Here is a 14,421-nt window from a genome sequence, read left to right on the forward strand (position 1 = left end):
GACGGCCGAAAGGGTTCACGGAAAGGACAACTTTTCTATCCGATTAGCTGTTTTTATACTAGCAGTCTGACCTCTGAAACCCTTGACCTTTAAGACATGACTCTGTTCTATCTGAACATTCTCAATACTAAAGGATCAAAAAACAGGGTTACTCCTCGTTCACTCGACTTAAAATCTGTGCTGGGTCGCTGAAAAGTGCCCGTCTGTTATGCTTGCTTGCGTGCAATTATTTCCAACTTGCATTAGAAAAGATAGACGATCTTGAATGTTTATGTTGAAATCCCTTTACTTTTTAATATTCAGTGATGACTAGGAGTTGGTTGTAGAATGAAGTTCAGGCATATATATATATATATATATATATATATATATATATGAGTGTGTGTGTCTTGCACGTTACAATCACATTTAAGGATGGTCTTTAAAAATCCAACCATTAAGAAGAAAAGTGGACCATTGTTTTGCTCTCAGCCTGCCTTTTCTCTATAGAAAACTCAATAACATTCAATATTGATATGCCTGCAATTTTGTTTAAATATTTTTCTATACTCATTATAAGAACTGAATTTTAGCCTGCCTTTTTCATCTTTAAGCCTTTTTCATCTTTAAATGCTGTTTGCTTGCGGACAATGCGGAGCGGGTAAGAGTGAGAGGCAGAGAGTGATAGAGAGAGACATTTCGTGTGTACAATATGTTGGGCTTTTCACACTAGCTTATGCTGCTAAAGCCATACTACAAAATTTACGCTAAAAAAAAACCCTAATTCAAACCTTGTTACTACTCCGTGTCTTCATTCTCTAAGAGAATAAAATAGATATCACAATTTATACGATTTAAGAAGCATCTAACGTGAAATACAAATTCTATTAAGAGTGCGTGAAACTGAAACCCAGTTTCCGCACCTTTACTGAATTCTCTAGCTCTAATTTATTAAAGTAACCTTTGTGCTTTTTCTAGGCAATACACACGTGAATGCAATAATTTTCCAGCAGTTTAGAAAAAGCTTCAAAATGTACGTTAAAAGCAAATAAACGAAAAGGTTGCCTTTGTTAGTTCAGAAGTCCCCGCCCCAGAATCCTTTTCTTTCTCAAATTATTTAGAATGCTTTTATAACCAAACATAGTTTACTTTCTTTTTATAAGCCCCTGGAATTTTCGACCATCATTTTAGAATGCAATAAATATGACGGATGAGATTTATAAGGATATCATTAAATTATATCATTATAATTTTCTGAAGACGGTGGGGTATCTAGCGAGAACAAAGGCCGAGTTCCAGGTAATATTATGGGCTACTTAGGGCGAAATTTTTAAACTCGTAACGAATTATTCTCTCGTGCTATTGTAAATACGCCTACCGCAATTTATATTGCTGGTCTGCACGTTAAGAAGCACCCGCAGAGAGAATATTGAAACAAGACCAAGTTAGACAGCACTGTGTCAAATTGGTTTCTCGCACCATGATTCTCACTTAGATTATTGCTTTTTTCAGAGCATTGCTGCTACCAGAAAAAAATATAGAGGATCTCCCACCCCTCTACCCACCTCCTTGACAATAACAGAGATTCTGTGTCCTTGAACAAAGATTTGATCCGAATAGTTATTATACCATAAATGCAAAACATTTTGGATAGGATTTTTTTTTAAATATGTTCTTCTGCTGACTGCTCGAAAATGTCCGTGAGATTTATGTTGCTGGTAGCGACTGTTTGCCAGGTTTGTAACAGGAGGAACAAAAGTGATTTCGTTTAAGTGAAAAGGGGTCTTTCTTGTAAAGGACAGCGTCGTTCCACAGTAATACAAAGCCAATTGTGCGATAGAAAAGGAGATGGAGGGTAAAATGGACAATATAAAACTTGGGAAGGCAACGTAAAGGAGAAGCAAACATGTGGTAAAATGATCAGGCAGAAATCTACTATTGCAGCAATGTGTTCCTAGTTCCAATATCTATATAATGAATAGACTGCATCGGCGCCATAAAAGATAGGCATGTAGGTTGTGAATCTAAAGAAGCGTCTCAAGATGCAAAGGATGAGACTTAGAAAGCTCTGAATGCATTGATATAGTCACACTTCTATTTAGTTCTCGCCTTGCAGGAAATCCTCTGAGTCGCACTTTTTAACAAGAACTATTATTAATTCATTTATACAACTTTGAGAACAAAAAATCACGGGGAATAAAGTGAAATATACAATATTTTTTTCGCTCTCCCAGTGGAAGGTGACACTTCTCCTTGGAGTATGAATTTGAAATCCCCCCTTCCCCCTCGATCACGTGACTCATTAAATAATTAATGCAGCTGTTGCAGAATAGATATGTATTCGTCGGTAAATCGCCGACATGGTCTCCCCGTGTCTGACGTGAAATTCTACTGTCCTTTTAAAAACAAGCCTATAACTTGAGAGAGAGGCTGGAATAAAACAATTTGGGAAGAGAGACACACCGTGGGCTGGATTATTGTAAGTACAGCTGCAGTGCCTCGTGTCTCTCTATGTAAATATTATGTGTGTTATTTATGTTTTACAAGACTGTCATAACATTTGACAAATAGTGTCTTTCCTTCTATTTTTCAATTTACCACGGTGGTATGTTTGTTTATTTCCCCATTTTCATTGATATTTTTTGTGGGAATGTTTTTCTTCTTGCTTTCTTGATTTATTGCAAAATATGTCAGCAACACTATGGATGCCATTGTGTGTAAGTTGTGTGTTGTTTATGTTCGTCTGTGTGATAAATCATGCTCTTTGAGAATGATGTGCAAGTGATGATATTCAGGAATGAGGAAGGTTGTAATCCTCTCCCCAGAGTTGATTATTGCGGGCCATTTGTAGCAATACATCAGAGGATAATATGAAAGCTATAGCTGGGGGTCTTAAATTACAGCATCCGTGATTACCAATTATGGATAGTTTTGTATGAATTCTTTAAAACACAACGCCTCATTGGAATAAAAACCTAGTAAAGGAGGCGCTTTGGGTGACCAGAAATGAATTGCGAAACCCAATTTTGAAAATGAGCGAAGACTAACAGACTTCCACAATGCCTCGGTCCTTTTATTGTGCGGTTGGACGCCAGCCAGTCAAGTTGAAGCCATTAATAGCAGCGTAACATTTAACACCGATCGTTAGTGCAAACCTTTATGTAGTAAAATTAGAATAACTCAGTGATTGGCATTAAATATTAATGGTTGCAGCAGGCAAGGAACATCAGTTTTGAAACACGCATGTCTTTGAAAATACTATTATCTGTCAGCTGAATGGCAATCTTTTTCTTATTGAGGGATATTTAATGGTCGTTTTTAATTATGATTATCTGAAGTGTTTTTAAGTGTTTGTTTTGATAATTACACACGGCTTCGTTGGAATTGTCCATTGTATATTGTATCTACTAGCTCAACAGAGATGAAAAATTCAAAATGCATATTAACCATCTCATTGTTTAACGTACAAGACGCAGAAGTCAATGACAAACGGTATTACTTGAGAACGAACTACAAATACATTGAACAAATTGAGAGCTTGTTAATGGTTTAATGGATTTTATATCATAAAGTTGCAGTCCGTGCCTTTATTCTTTTATATTTAATATACATATCTATGTTTCATATAGTTATATATATATGTATATGTTACATAAAGTAAAAGTAGACAGTCATTGAGTGGATTGCCAAAGTCTATATGTCTTTTTAACAAATTGTGGCACATAATCTGTTTTCCTCACTCTCTGAATAATAGTTATGTGCTTGTAAATGAGAAAAAAAACAATGAAAACACGCAATTGCTCTATGATTGACAGGCCTTCGGGATGTCGATTTTCTTCATTTGCCAAAAAAAGACTCCTGAGAAAAAAGAAAGGGGTAAGGCATTAGCAAATCGATATTAGAACACAATTGGATATTGCTTAGCTTCCATAGCAAAGATGTGTAAATTTCTTTGCAAGTCTGACCCTGGATTCAATTGAGGCTTTATTAATTGATAACTCCCAGTACCAAAATGGAAAAATAATGTGACTCCGTGCCCTCAACATACATGAATCATACTCAATGACACTGCGTTCGTTCAGAAGCACTGATAGCAATGTGTAATTTTTTATAGAAATCATTTATACCCCGGAAAGGCAAACTACTCTGAATATGTTAAGACTTAAAGGCTGTTTGTTCTACCCGTAGAATTTACAACCCCTTCCTTACATAGGATCACTATGCTTTAAAAGAACCCTGACAATGCGCGCCGATTCACTCAACGAAAAGCCCCTCCTAAAGGCTTTGTTCATTCGTCTCTCTTTAACGAACGGTTCGCCGACTTCTGTGGCAAACACATAAAGACTAGGGCTAATATATTTCAAAAATAGAAAAACGCCAAAAAAAAACACCGCGATTGAAGCCGTGCCGAGATATTGAATAATATCTTGCATCTTCTCCTTTCATTTCTTGTTGAAATTATTATCAAATTGTCTACTAATTTTTGTCTCCTGCAGATCACATTCCACTGCACGAAAACGCAACAAAATTATGCAAACACGAAAGAAAATTGTTCAAGTTTGCGATTTCTGAATTCTTTTCCCCTTAACGTTTTTTTTTCCTCTCTCTATTCATCAGCTGACAGAATTAACTTTGTGAACAAGTCTAAGATTTATTTATGGTGTCTCATTTCATAATTGCTTTGCTCGCTCCCTTATCTACATCGTTCATTGGCGTTGATATCCTTCAAACTAAACAGATATACTTTAAATAAAATCCTTTTAACGGGATGATAATGCATTACGAGTTGCAAGGAAACAACCCTACGTACACTCAAGAATAACCGTTGCTCTTATAAGATGACTATTTAATGTACAGGTAATTATACTCCTCATAATAAATCATGTCCCTTCTCCCTGCTAATATATTTTGCTGGGCAGTATTTGGCTATTTAAAATTTATGAAAAATTACGTCTTTTTTCCGTGGAAACTGTATCATAGCATATCTGGGCACAGCGCAGAAGAGTGGGCGAGGGTGTAAATATATTTACATTTCCTAATATTTGAAGGGTGATAGGAAACAAAACTAAACACACACCGCGATAATTTACAAGCAAATCGCCTTTTTAAAAAGAATCAGGTGGTTTAGTAATGTATACTTTGTTTATACATAGAAGGACATTATGTTTTTAAAAAGTATTTAATGGAAAATTAATGTTAAGAATGAATCAAAGACATACGATAAGATCGTGGGTCACGAATAAAATGCAACAAACATGCCTCATTTCACTGGTAATCTTTCGTAAATTTAAATTTGTAAACATTAGTCAAAATCGACAAAGATAACCCAGCTTAGCGATCAATGTGTGTTAACGTGTTCAATATAAATTCACTTATTTTCTTAAAGAAAAGAATATATAATTAAACGATCAGCATTGTAGGTAGGCGTATGACTTTGCATTTCATGGCGTTTCAGCGCCTCTCAAAAACCGATCAAATTAGCTCCAGTAAAGACAAGGTAATAAATTATATCGGTGCTGCTCCACGCTCCCAGACTGACTATTAGAAAAGTGAAAATGCAATAACTGTAACCTCTGACCTTTCACTGATAATACAAAACGAAACTAATTTTGAGCTGCAATTCACTTGAAGGCTCCAATCGTATATAGTTCTCTTTTACGAGTGATGATTTTTGATTGCTATTATTGCTTTTTTGTTCAAAATGAAGGCTTCAAATCGCCGAAAAAAACAGTATTTTTGGTGCCAAATTTTCCATGTTTTTCAATTCCTTTGTGTTGAAATGTGGCCGGTCTCTAAGGAGCAATTGTCCGAAATTGTTGCAATTGGAGGAACAAAAATAGGATAAGGTGGTGCCCTGTTCGCACTCCATAGAGATTTAAGGTTTATTTGCTTGAAAGTAATGATTGTAATCATTTTTAAATCACGTGGACATTGTTAGGAAATTGATATCGCAAGACTGTATCATTGTGCTCAGGAACTAACATTGCCCCATTCTCTCTCTCTCGCTATCGCTTTCTTCTCTGTATCTTTTCCCTTCTGTTTGTCTCTCTTGCCCTCTTTTTCTGGATTTCTCATTCACTCTCACCCACTGTTGCATATCACAGCATATTTAACTGGCGTGTCCGGTATTTAAAGGAATCCAGCTAATGTTGCTTTGAGAATCTGAGCTCATATGGCAGTAATTTCTTACATCCATCGACCTGGCCAGTTCCGATTGGACACGTTAACTCACATCTTTATTTTGTGTTCCATTTAACATGCTGGCGTATTCTTTTGCCTCCGTTGGCAATATCCTATCTTTAAATCATGTTTGAATTTGTAAAAATGCATTGCTTTTGTTTTGGCTTTTAAACAACGTGTTCAGATTTAAGGTTCTGAAATAATCAAAATGCTCGCATTTTCCCTGAAAGTCCTTTCAGGCAAAGGTCTAGTTGTGTAACGGCTGTACGTAACTTCCCATTACGGCTGCTGGTTAAATTTATTCCTGTCAGACGAACCCATGCTTCTTTCAGTGACACTCCCGACATTTTCCAGAAAGTATTTTTTTTAAATCCACCGGGTCCAATAAATATCTTTCCTCCTGTGGGAGGTATAGCTGAGCTCCACCACCTGTGATGAAAGACCAAATTCAGTGATTTTTTTCCAAGTTCCATTGAAATAATCAAACAGGTAAGCGAACCAAGAAACCTGCAGTTTAAACATTCCCCCCCCCCCCCCCCCCTCCCACCCCTCTGCAGCTCTGAATTCCAGGGTGGATATAATTAATGGCCCATAGCTTGACCTGAGAAAGAGGTCCCCGGTTGGTTTCCGTGAACTATTGCTGACTTTGTGTGTAACGGATTAAGACAGACGTGGCCTCTCCCACCAGCCCCCCCCCCCCCCACCACCCCCCCCCCCCCCCCACCACAACCCCGTCCCCCCAAAAGTGCTCTTTTTGAGAAGGCGGTGATGATTTCTTCAGAAAACTCTTTTCTCCTCAAACTTCCGAAAGATCTTACAAACAGTTAAACGTTTGCTTTGGATCTACCTTTGATGGCTGTTGTCACCTCTGAATTCGTGGAAGAAGCTTCAAAAGCATTTTTAGATAGGGTGTTATCCTCAAGATGAATGTGCACATGATTTATGACCTGGGTAAACATTGTTTACCTATTGTACTCGTGACTTCTAAAGTTCCCAAACTAAAGGTCCATCTAGTGCTGGCAGCTTAAAGTTCCTCAACTCAATCTCTTGGCCATTTCATTGAAAATTTGAGAGAGAGAAATAATTTGCCTCTTTCAACTTTCCAGAATTGTTTCATCTCCCCTTTTATTCCATACGAAAATAATTTCTGCTTTACTAAACACTGTTGAGAATGAGAGTATAGTCATCATTTTAGAATACAACAGAACGACTTGATATAGCTGGTAAAGTGTGTGCCACCTTAAATAGAAAACAAATCAATGCTGGACCATTTTCTAATTCATGGGAGTGCAACATTCTGTTACACGGAAAACGTTTTAATAGGCTTCCATTTCCTTAGGCATTCGTAACCAGATAAACGTCTAGCGATAAGGCGGCGTTTGATGTTAGCAGAAAAGAGGTTTGCATTAAAGTCCTCTCCTTTTTTTAAACATCATTTTATATGCTGCGGCCAGCCTCCGGCAAAATGAAAATATACTACGCGTTTGGTATGCTGAGGAAGATAGTTTGAACTGCAGGCATCAGAATGGATCTAGAAATAATCAAAATGAATGTTATCGTTTTTGGCACATAAGCAGAACTAACTGTTTTACAGCAGAAAGCCCTTTTTATGGGAATAATATCCAAATGGAAAACTGGAGCCTTTTTTGATACTTTTTTTCTTGTTGGCTGCCAAAACAACCCAATCCATTTACAGATTCTTAAGGCAATTCGAAATATTTTTTCTGCGTGCTGGGCTACAAAGTATTTGGTAAAAGGACAAAGACATTAAACCCCTCCGTATTAAAAATTAACTCTTTCCTGTTACACAGCCTCTTCTAGTGTATTATCTAGCAAGTTAAGCGAAGAGTTTGTCACTGCAATTTCGCTTAGCTTCATAGATCAAAGACCCTCTGTTCTAGTTGTACAGTAACCCTATTGATCTCTCTTTGACTCATGCCAGGCATTCTCAACCCCCCCAAAACAACGTTCTCGTTAATTTAAATCAATATCTTTATTTATCTTAGTTTGTTATTTTAAGGCTTACGTTAATTTCTCAGCCGTTTGAAAAGTAAAATGAAAAGGCAGCGATGAGGCAAATTGCAGAGCGCAAACCGCTCCATTGCACGTCACTGTGCTACAGGTCAAATGTCACATTAAACACAAGTTATGCATTAATAGGTCAGATGAAAAGGTACATTTGGAAACGTGCCAGTGTACGTTATGCAACACGTTTTTGCACGGTTGGCATTCACTATTATAGTGAAAACTTGCTTAAATATGGAAATGAATATTATTTAATTAAGGCGACTTTTTTTTTACATTTTAACACTGCGGCCTAACGTAAGAACTCTGAACACATTCCGATGGGTGTATAACGTACCAACATATAGCAATTTGATGAATCGTCTTATTTGAAATCACAACTTCGGTTTCAAGCGACATCTACCCAGAATATCAAATAAATAATGTTCAGTTAAATTAGTACGCGTGGTGTAATATATATTATATTACATGCTTTACGACTGTTCCATAAATTATGGTGTGATTTATGCTAAAAAAAATAAGTTTACATGCAACTTCATTTTAAATAAGTCGAGTAAGAGCGTATAAGACTTCCTTAAATCAGAGATATGCTGCTACTTTTGCTATCGGATATATGACCACTTTGTTAAAGAACGTGTACTGCTGTGAGCTAATCCTTTACTTGTTAAGAATAAGTAAGGCGTTTAATTTTGGAGTCCCCCATTTCTTTGAAAGACTGTGCGTGGGTGTAAACCAAGCCCTCTATCACAGGCTTTCTACATAGCAGAGTGGGGAGACCACAGGTTATCAGTTCTGATCCAAAACAGGCGTCCCAGTAAAGCTTGCCTTCTCCAAAATCAGAATGCTATTTTACCTTAACAGAGAAAGCTGGGGGAAAAAAGCAAAAAATAAAGTTTCTCAACCTCCTTACTTTCTCCTGACCTGAATTTCTTGGAAGAAGCTAATTATATGACTTTATTTTGATTTTTTTTAAAAAACCTACCTTTGCAAACAGCATCTACGCAAAGCAGTAAGAACGTAGAGTACCTCTCGTCATCCGCTATAAAGCGAGAAGTTTTTGGAATGTGCAAGTTTCAGCGATCCAACACAGAAAAACAGTTCAATTAACAATTGCTAAAGTCTGTATAAAATGGGGAAACGTTGACGTACTGACCACGTGAATGCATAATCCAAGCGCATTTACTCTGGCATTTGGATGGAAGGCCTTCGCCTGTGTCTCCGGGCTGTGATCACACAGTCAGTACTCTGATTATTTACAGCAGGCCATTTAAAAAACAAATCGGGTCAGGGGGAAGATATGTGTGCCGTCCAATATCTCTTATAAAAGGATTATATGCGATCGCAGAGAAAGCCTGGGATAATGGGACGGATTGTTATTTTGGAGACATTTCAAACCCTCCCGTTGATTGATCATTAATGTGGTGAGTTATTACTATTCCAGGAAAGGTCATTCAGAGAGAGGCTTATATCTGTCACAATGAGCCAAGACATATTTTTATTTCTTTTCTTTTTTTTATCCACTTAGTCCAACTGCAAGTGCTTAAGTATCCTCCTGATACTCCAAGACTGTAAATTAGTTCACCGGCAGAATAATTCTCAATGTGTTTTGCTCAACTGTGAACGCGCGTGTGTGAGCCTATGTGTGTTGATTTCAGGAGTCCTAAGTCAGACCCCTCTTCATGCATCGATATTAGTGCTCCTTTCCGTCTCCTTTTTTCTTTGGAGGTCCTCATATTAATTTAGCAAAAAAAAAATTAAACGAATTCTGAACATAGCCGTTTGTGGCACCCAATGATTCAAGAGCATTTGTTTTCCAGACAAGGTAAATAATTTACGAGTTTAGTTGTCCGCAGCGAAGAACTAACCCTTTTCGAAGGCATTTCTCCCACCACTCGAATCCTACCCACGAATATACCGGGAAAATTCACTAAAGTTAACATAAATGTATAATTCGACGTATTTTAACGTATTATATGAGAACACAAAAGGCTTTCGTTTATTAAAACTAGCAGGTGAATCCCTGCATTAACCCAATCCCAGTCTTTCTTCTTTGTTCTGCTACGCGGTTGGCGTTTAGTCACATACAAGTGCGTAACCTTTATTACTAAGATTAGTCTAACAATATTCCTTCTCCGTTTCTCCCACTTGCATTTAGCCATTTTTAAATATTTATAATTAAGTAATTCGATAGTAAACGAAGGTTCAGATTCAACATGCGTAACAGTTGCCGCTTTTTGATATAACAAAGCTTGTATGCTTTATCTTTCCGAAATTAATGCCTTTTGGGGGCAAAAGGTAAAGAATATTTTACTCTGGACCAATAACAGAACCATACAGAAAGAATGTTTCTATTTTCACTATTAAAGATATCAGCGGCCCTCCTCTAATGTTTTTATGCAGGAAAGATGGGATTTAATGAAACAATTGATTTTAAAATACGAATCCATTTTTCAAATCATTCAACATGATCATGCTAATTTTGAATCACCGTTCAAAATAAAATAACAGAGATACATTGGAAAATTCAAACGCTTTAAAATGACCTATGATTTTAATATTCGATGCTTGTTGAAGGCCCGACATTTAACTACAAGCCTACATAATCCAAATATCATATAAAACTGACTAAATGTGTGTTTAATTAAAGATTGACTAACATTAGTCAGGAGGCAATAAAACCAAGCAATTAAATGCCCTCCGTGTAGGATGGTAAATATTTATTTAATTTATTGACCACATTAGGCAAAAACTCCACAAAAATACATGAAATTCAACTTTATTCAATGATTAAATACAAATAGCTTTACATGAGCAATTTCAAAGACATACACTGCATATTACTTCAATTAAAAAATGTCAAAACTGGTTGGGTGAGCAGACCAATATATAAGTAATATATAAAATATATAAATAAATGTATTGACAATTAATGTTTATATGTCAGTACATTGCGGTGCCATTTATAAGATATTATTACTAATGCATATTTTGCTCCCAATTCCTGACTCTCCACTTTTAGTTGCTTCTCGCTGTCATTTGCTCGAATACCCTGTCGATTCCCTCAGAGGTCGTGTGCAACGAATTCGATTTTGTAACGATTTCCTTGATCGAAGGTTTGTCTTTTTCTTTCTTTTTTGCAGTCTTGGCTCCTTATAAAGATCCCGTCAGCAGCAACAACTTGGATCGAGGGCGAGCAGCAATACTGCGGTAAGTCACATTATATTCATTTAATACCTGAACCATTTCCCACAATTCAGTGTTCTGCTTATCTATCAGATAGATAGAGCTATTGTTAGATAAACATATATACATTATATAGAGGTATTTTAATATGCACATTATTCTAGCTACATAACACCTTAATGTCGCGTTCAAAATTTCCAATTGCCATTTTTTGTTAAGGTCCGATTTAGATTAAAATCAGATATTTTGTTAACAATGATCTGGGATCATTTGTTCCACAAGGACAATACAGACAGCATTTAAAGCTGCATAAGCATGTTCAAAATGTCTTACCACCACATGAAAGCTCAAATTAAAATCTCAATATTTCAAAATTGGCGAAAGTTGTGGTTTCCATCTGGAAGCAGATGTTTAAAAAAGTTTCATTGTTGAAATCACCGAGGTGAAACTGACCCTTCTCCCAGTCGCGGAAGTAGTTAACAGACAAAATAATAGGTGCAGGAGAAAAGTGATTACCGAAAGTCGTTCAGTCATACAAGTTACGAAGTTGCAAAGTTATTTATTCAGCCACCTCACGATGGTAAAATAAGATACGACACTGTCCAGCATTCTTTAACCTGTCCTACTCATAACCAGGAGCAACTTCTCTCTTTTACAGCAGGAATTCGAGTCTCACTTTGTGAAGTTATATATTTGGCAGCCGAGCGTTGTGTTGTAGAAAATCACTGCACGTTAATAAAAATCAACCCGTTCGGCTCCTCACTTATTCCAAACAGAAGTGAAGCATTCACGTTCGGACTTCTGAATTGCTCTTTAAAAAAAACAAAAAGACAGACATAGTTTGCAAAAAAAAAGGCGTAATAAAAGTTGCAGAGTTGTAGATTCTTTCGCCAGTCTTCCTCCTACGCCGTTCAAGCTCCCCTTTCATGTATCTAAGTAGTGCAACATCTATCCCTTTTACACTGTTTACAGCTACGGTGCCATGAAGTCATAAATCTTACGTATCCATAAACGACAGAAGCAGTGGCATGCATAAAAAAGAGCTTAAGTTCCAAATTCTTTTTTCATTGGCTTTCACTCAAGTGACAATTCTTTCTCTCTATTGTCAGAAGTGATTTTTTTAAATTTAAAAAACATCACCTAAAGTATCCAAGCATGTGCGACACAGAGCCCACATTAAAAGTTTATAGACTGTTGCATCTTGTGTGTTGCTGCATGTTAAACGCAACAGAATTACCTCCTCCTCCTTACACCACCACCCCCCCCCCCCACCCCCCCCCCCCCCCACACCCCCACACCACCACCACCACCTTCGTTGCGTCCATTTTCTTTCTACCGCACCCAGTCGGGCACTAAAGTTTTTTTTTCTCATGAATAAATTATTAATTAATGATTCAGTCCACGAGTTAAGTAAACAAGGCGATAGATGGAAATATATTTCTTCGCTAAGGTGTGTAAGAAGTTCACTTTATTACGATAATATCTTGTATTAATAATATTTTGGATGGTGAAAGGTTTCACTTTTCCCGAAAAATATATTAGCATAAACTGACACTTAATTGCCAAACACGTGAAGCAAACAGCGAGCTTGCCATCTTAGTCTAGGCCTTGTCCACCACGTCGCTAATTAGCATAATTTTTCACTTGTGACGCTGTGTTTCGAGGGGATTAACACTCGTTGCCTGCCCAGCACTCAAGAAAGAAATCGTTTTTCCCTTTAAAACCGTGCTTTTAATATATATACGTATTCATAACAAACATACCGAATATATGGGTTTCCTTTCTAGTTCACTCTGCCCTGTAAAGCTGAGAAACCATTGTTATCTGTGAGCAGGGCGTACCAGTCTAGGGCTCAATAATATCAGGGCTGTCCATTCGAGCCTTGAGCTTTCTACAGTTCTTTGAAGCTGTACCATCTCGCCTTTCTTTGCCGTTGCCTTCAACGAGTGAATTTCAGCGCCATAACCAGCTGTTTTATCCTTCCTTTTTATATGTATAAAAAAGAATTTGGGAACTCCTGCTTATCGATTGCGTGGTGAATCTGAAATATTATGTCTTGCTCTGCTTCTATCGTCAGTGGCTAAGGTAAGCTGGATTCAAATAGGCTATCACTCGTGAATGGCGGAGTATATGTCCCAGTGATTTATGACCATATGACTTCAATCTCGGTTCAAGAAGAGTTCACAAGCTATAGCTTCCTTTCACGCAGCGACTGTTTCACATTGCATCTGAATTCAACACGGAAACCGTTCCCTGGGCCTTTTTTGGGGGGCTAATTTGGAGTATTTTTCAAAACCAAGCTCTCAGTTGTGATTTGAGACATATTTACGTGGACGTCTTATGGTGCTCTATAATTTAAGGTGTATGACGACTTCCCCTATTGTTGTCCCATCAGCTAGGATGCTTGTTTTCTGTATATGTAACTCATTTTGGACAATCAAATGCCCCTTCGCTTGTATAGCTCTGTAAGGACTTCAGACCTGCAGGTACTGCGTGTCCGGATTATGGAGAGTGAAATCTCAGCACATTACTCTTCAAGCCTCTGTGTTTTTCCGAAACATGGTGGCAACCGGCAACTGGAGCGCGCTTTGACTTTTCTGGCTCTGTTCAATATTTCTCAAAGCATCATTTGAAATAGAAACGTCCATCTATATTGCTGTAACATTCCAGTTTTATCGGCATGCTTAAACTCCGTTACAGCCTTCAGCTTCCTTACGGGCAGCCGCAGCACCCAGCTGAAGGCGGGTCTTTTTTCAGAATTTATTATTTCATGTGTAAATAAAACTTTGTAACCTGTGTCTCTGTTGCAAAGGGAGGAAATAGTATTGCTCTGCCTGGCTTTGAATGCAAAGCCTGAAATTTCATTGTGTATGTTATGTTCTGATTGTAAATAATTAGGAACTCTGGCCCTGCCTTAAAGAACAAAGGTAATATCCGACAACGGTCTGTAACCCCGCGAAGTACAAATGCGCAGAAATGTAAACTAGGGAATTATAAAATTCGATTTTATCATTTTAAAGTATATAATTCGAAACAGGTAGCCCGTAAACGACG

At 37.4% G+C, this 14,421-nt stretch overlaps 1 protein-coding gene and 1 long non-coding RNA gene across 3 annotated transcripts in view; one reads left to right on the top strand and one right to left on the bottom strand.

Moving 5' to 3' along the window:
- Window positions 1–14,421, top strand: part of hoxb3a (homeobox B3a) — a 33,340-nt gene that overhangs the window by 13,883 nt on the left and 5,036 nt on the right. Inside the window, exons 1-2 of one of the 2 annotated variants that reach the window (XM_068013595.1) lie at window positions 9,227–9,605; window positions 11,325–11,391. The exons of the other annotated variant lie outside the window; for it this stretch is intronic. The gene's annotated coding sequence lies outside the window, so the exon portion shown is untranslated. Of the gene's footprint in view, window positions 1–9,226; window positions 9,606–11,324; window positions 11,392–14,421 lie in introns of those variants that run through there. 2 annotated transcript variants of the gene reach the window in all.
- Window positions 10,886–13,501, bottom strand: LOC137348230 (uncharacterized). The gene is made up of 3 exons (XR_010969100.1): window positions 13,131–13,501; window positions 11,701–12,178; window positions 10,886–11,453 (listed from the first exon to the last, which is right to left on the bottom strand). It is a non-coding gene; the product is annotated as an uncharacterized lncRNA (long non-coding RNA).

This window comes from Heterodontus francisci, chromosome 33 (assembly GCF_036365525.1).
Source record: "Heterodontus francisci isolate sHetFra1 chromosome 33, sHetFra1.hap1, whole genome shotgun sequence".
Lineage (NCBI taxonomy): Eukaryota > Metazoa > Chordata > Chondrichthyes > Heterodontiformes > Heterodontidae > Heterodontus > Heterodontus francisci.